This window comes from Mastacembelus armatus, chromosome 23 (assembly GCF_900324485.2).
Source record: "Mastacembelus armatus chromosome 23, fMasArm1.2, whole genome shotgun sequence".
Taxonomy (NCBI): Eukaryota; Metazoa; Chordata; class Actinopteri; order Synbranchiformes; family Mastacembelidae; genus Mastacembelus; species Mastacembelus armatus.
Window position 1 is genome coordinate 13,992,929 of NC_046655.1, and position 5,736 is coordinate 13,998,664.

The 5,736-nt window shown below is 41.5% G+C and overlaps 1 long non-coding RNA gene across 1 annotated transcript; it reads left to right on the forward strand.

Annotated features, from left to right (window-relative positions):
• The first annotated feature begins 748 nt into the window (after positions 1–748).
• Positions 749–3,424, forward strand: LOC113141814 (uncharacterized). The gene is made up of 5 exons (XR_003296820.1): positions 749–950; positions 1,091–1,170; positions 2,370–2,493; positions 2,890–2,943; positions 3,226–3,424. It is a non-coding gene; the product is annotated as an uncharacterized LOC113141814 (long non-coding RNA).
• Positions 3,425–5,736: the final 2,312 nt, after the last annotated feature.

The window sequence follows — 5,736 nt, forward strand, 5'->3', positions numbered from 1 at the left end:
AGGCCATCAGACTTCCTCTCTTTGCACCTCAGAACAACACTCTATTGACAACACTTAGACTTGGGAGCCCCCAGCTTCATGGGGGTTACAGGGTCGGCTCCTGAACAGCCAGAACATCCACATCCCCTGCTCTTCAGTGAAGATGTGTGTTTTAAAGGGTCAGCGGGCTGCCACATGGACTGAGCTGTGTAGGTGAATGTTACTTATGGTTTTGGGTAAACTGATATTCATGTGCGTGATGTTTGAGGCTGAGAGAAAGGACGTTCTCACTGGCAGAGGACATAAAAAATGAGTCAGCCATGTGAGACCTGGGGTCATGCAGGGTCAGTGTGGCAGTCAGCGGGTTAGCTCCAACAGTGTTTGAATAATATTTGTTCCTGCCTGTTAAGTTAAAGTATCAATTTATGTAATACGAGTCTGGAACTGAGGTTATTTGTGAATGAGGTGAACTGAGCTGAAGAAAACCTGTTCCCCATCCATCCATTTTCTTCTGTTTATCCAGGGCCTGGTTGCGGGGCCAGGGGCCAGTAGCCTAAGCAGGGATGCCCAGACTTCCTTCTCCCTCGTCACTTCCTCCAGCTCTTCCAGGGGGACACCAAGGCGTCCCAGGCCAGCCGAGCGACATAGTCCCTCCAGTGTGTCCTGGGTCATCGCCAGGGCCTCCTCCTGGAGGGACATGCCCAGAACACCTCCCTAGGGAGGAGTCCAGGAGGCATCTGGAAGAGATCCCCTCTGTGAACCGCCACCTTACCGTGGTGGAGGGGTTTGAGTGTCCGAATGATTCTAGGAGCTATGTTGTCGGGGGCTATATGCCCCTAGTAGGGTCTCCCAAGGCAAACAGGTCCTAGGTGACGGGCCAGACTAAGAGCGGTTCAAAAAGACCCTTATGAAAAAAGGGACAACAAGGACCGTGACGTCACCTGGTACGGTGAAGCTGGGGCCCCACCCAGGTAAGAAACACTGAGAAAGACAAAAGTTGTTTTAATGATTTGTAGCCATTGTCCCATGTTGCATTGCAGCACGTTATTTAAGATGTTATATTTCAGCCTCCCTGTTTATCTGGAATATGACCATATTTTTTTCCCTTTAGCTCAATTGTCTCGTCTCCTCCTGGTCTCTTCCTGGTCACGGTGGCTCCTTTGAGGTCCCCACACCCACGATACCTGTCAAGTGAGCTCACCTTTCTCAGGCGTCATCATCTCCTGATGTAACACTGTTCACACCTTAGTTTTTTCAGAAATCGCTCATCCATCTAGTATATTCTTGTGAGATTTGGCCAGAGCAACTGCTGAATGTCACCATCAACCCAAGTTTAACTGGATCTGTCATCAAATCATCTCTTCCTTGTTGTGTATTTCTATAAGTATAGAAACTTATCAATACGTTGCCAATTATGTCTGAGTTTCCTGCTCTAATTTGCCCCAAAACATTAAGATAGTCGGAGTTGTGAACAGTGTTATTGCACTGATATGTCTCAGCCTAATGAAATCTGCTCTGCCGTGCATCGATGGAGCACTGTTAACTTTGATCTCACAATTAAGTTTCCATGAGCAGCTAATAAAGCATAATCTGCTCTGTATCGGCTCGTCTGTGCCAGAAGCACAGAAAGCCTTTCAGCAAATCTTCACTCGGGTTTCTCACTGACGTTTCGTTGCTCTCGGCTGAAACGGTGACTTATTTTTGTCACGGCTTAGATAATGCAATCAAGTTTTAAAGAGTTAAAAATCAAACTGGATCTGCATTGAGGGCAGATGCCTGAAGTGCTTCTGGTTATTCAGCCTTTTTCCATCCGTCTCCTTATTTCTCAGATGTGTTGACATCCCTGCTTAGAAAAGGAGCAGACCTGAGGTAGAGGTTGTTCTTATTGCTGTGGGTGTTTTTTTGCATTTATCTAAATTGCCCGATCTTTTATTCACTAAATGCAGCCACATACTCATGACGTCGCTGTTCTCTTGATAACTTTCATAACCTTTTTATACATTTGGCTGTAATACCCCTGCAACTCGGATCAGACTTAATGACTGGACCAGAACATTCTGAGATTTGTGCTCTATGATAAGCCCAATCAAAGGGAAATTGCAGCTTTTTAATTTTTGGGATGTAGTTTTCTCAAAAAAATGACAGTGGCCCAGGCAGCCAGACGGTAGCAGTTTGGTGCTGTATGTTGGAGAATTGATAAGGAATGTTTTCCACATGAGTTCAGTCCTGATTGTAGCTGAGTATTTTCCTCTCATCTTACATTCAGTCGCTGATGTTGTGGGAACATGAGCCAGATCTGTTAAGCCTGTGCAGTTGTATGTTTGGTACATATGGACCAAAACATTTAGAGCGACGGTTCACCTGCAGTTTACTCTTGCTGTCCCCTTTAGGTGGGAGCATCTAACAGGTTTAAAAACGTCCAGGTCGGGATCAGGAAGGAGTCTGTCATCAAGAGGAAGAGCAAAGCAAGTTGCCACAGGAATGCCACAGCACCTCGCTGATGGAGGTTAAAAGGTAACACTTCAGTTCTTACTCACACTTTTCATCTTACACCTGTTGTTTTTGTTGAAAGAAATACTTTGAGGTCGAGGGAGATCTAACAGCTACGCTATCTGTTTGCATGGATAATAGTCTTGTGATTGATATGTTTTTGAAGGAAGAGAAGCAGATAAGATTCTAATTGTCTAATGAGCAATGACCTGTTTGGCTGATCCTGACCCTGCACAGGTTACAAACCTACAGGGACCTAAAGTGATGTCTGTCTTGATTTACTCCTGACATCACAGTTTGGCATTTAGGAATATTTATCAGCGTATCTGTAATCACAGTGGCTCATGCCGGCTGTGTATAATGTCCCTGATGTGTTTCAGTTGGCCTCACAAAGATTTTCTGTCTCTTATGTTTTTGCAGTGTGATCGTTGGTAAAACTGGGCTCTGCATCACAACAGTGGACCAGAAAAAAAGGTAAAATCTTGTTATATCTGCTGTTTCATTCCTAGTTGAGGCACATTATAAAATGGCCCAATTATTGTACAAGAATTCCTGCTGTTGATTGTGTAGATTGTAACAGCAGATTGACTCAAAAATAAGTGGAATAGGAACAAATGCTTATTTAATGAGCAACAGGTTTACACATTCACACTTAGTCATGTATAATAATTCAAAGTAGTGACAGTTCAGGTGTGTACATTTTTCTTTGGCAAAGAGTGCAGTTTTTAATTTCTGAACTTCCTTTATCTGTTTCAGCCCCATGAGGACCAGAGTTCACCCCCACCCCTCTGCTCTACTGGATCAGGGCTGGCCACTGTCCTGCTTGTGTTCCAACTATCCCTGCCCTACCCACTGCTGCTTACCTGGGTCAGGTTTGTTCAGGCAATCAGAAGCTGGAAGGTACCATATCAGATGAGTGTGGAAAGAAAGTAAATTGGTATCTTCCAGCCTCTGATTGGCTAAACAAACCTGACCCAGGTAAGCAGCAGCGGGTAGGTCAGGGATAGTTGGAACACAAGCAGGACAGTGAACCTCTGGGCCTGGAGTTAGAGACCCCTGCTGTAGAGGGTCACAGGGGTTGGAGCCAATCCCCCTGCAGTAGGACAAGAGGTGTACATCAACTCTTGCTGGACCAAAGCAACATTGGACTCTATTCTGCTTCTGTGGGTGCTTCAACTGGGTCAAGGTGGAGACCATCTGAGGAGAGAGGCACCAATGACAGTCAGCGGCCTGTGTACCAGAGGAAGATGTTGTTAGACATGATACACCCCCTTTAAATGTGATGGTCAGTTATTTTCTATATCAATAGTGTTTTCAACAGTCCCTATACAGAGACTCTACTCAAAATTGATGTCTGCTGGTCTCCAACCTTGTTCATCTGTGTTATAGGCCTCTGTTGTTCAACATCAGGGAAACTCACTGCTGCACTAGTGACATGTTTCATTATTATGAAACATGTGCCTTAAGTATCGGGTAAAAAAAAACAAAAAAAACCTGAGCCTAAAAAACTCTAAAGTACAGCTCTGCTTTGTTTAGACGCTGTAAAAACTTAAGTTCATCCAGAGCCTGTGCAGGAACATTTAACAACAAATATTCAGCTCACGCTTCTTAATGAGTTTCACTGATGTGGTTTTGATCAACAACAAAGGTCTATGACAGACAACAACTGAATACAGACTGTTGAAAATACTATTAATACAGAAATTGCCAGACCTTTGTCCTTGAACCTTGTGCAGCCTACAGGCCAATTTCTCTTTGTATTTTAGAAATTTTGTCATAATAGAGTAAGGCAAAGTATGATGTCACGAATGATGTAAAATATTAACTAAGGAAGGTTCCACAAGGTTCAAGGACCTGCTCTTAACTAAAATCTTATACCTGAAGTATTTCACCCAGAAAAAAAAAAAAGGGGAGTCAAATATCCAGCATTCACTTGTAAGTTTGTCTGAGGCTTAAATGAAGCTTCCCTCTAAGCTAACTCAAGCTGCCATCTTTAGTTACAGTTCAAGCTACAGTCTTTCTAAAACAAATTTCTCTCCTTTGTTCCCAGTTATAATGTATCCCTCAGCTACAACTCAGCAGGAACTAATATCCTTGGAAACACCTGAAATTTCGAAACATACTAACTCAATTTAGCACAGTGGGAAAGCTGAAGCTCCTTTTAAGCCTCAAATGAACTTTGGAGTGAATTTTTTGCATCTTGAAGTAGTGATGCTACTAGCAAAGCTCTTGTGAAGTGAATGACCGTTCATTATCCTCCTATGCATCTACAATTTTGGATGGGAAATTTCTGATGATATGCAGCAAATCCTGGCCATGGTGTTGTGACACACCTCTTCCACAAAGGCATGTACATTTAAAACAGACCTTGTTAATGTTTGTCTTAAAAATATGGAAGGTCTGGAGATCACTTCACAGGAGCTTTGCTAATAGTGTAACAATTCCATGTATGTTGAATATTTAAATATGTTAAGAACTACAGCCAAGCAGTGAAGGCATATTTACATTTACCACTATCCATTATAACATGTACGTTTCAATTAAGGCACAAACTTTTTAAGTTATAAACAAGTGTCAGCTGTTCAACTAGACAAATACTAGTCTCTAAGTACTTTTTACATTGGACTGTAAGTCACAAACCATGTGCCTTGTAATGAAATAATGCAAAAATGTACATTTGTAACACTGCAAATAGTCAATACTTGTATACTAACAAATATTTAAATTGTCTTTCTTGAATTGTCTACGTGATATAAAATGTTGCATTTCCATTTTAGCTAAATAAAGATCAAGAACCCAAATGAAATCTTGAATTCTGACTCCCTAAATTCATACAATGAGGCAAACTTTCATCATACTGTACTAAGGCAAAATTCATCATACTATACTAAGGCAAAATTCATCATACTGTAATAAGGCAAAATGTGATACTACAGTAAGGCAAGTATTTTACCACAGTATACTAAGGCAAAATTAATCACTATACTAAGGCAAAATTAATCACTATACTAAGGCAAAATTAATCACTATACTAAGGCAAACTTTCATCATACTGTACTAAGGAAAAATGTGATACTACAGTAAGGCAAGTATTTTACCATAGTATACTAAGGCAAACTTTCATCATACTATACTAAGGCAAAAATGTGATACTACAGTAAGGCAAGTATTTTATCATAGTATACTAAGGCAAAATTAATCATACTATACTAAGGCAAACTTTCATCATACTATACTAAGGCAAACTTTTTATACTACAGTAAGGCA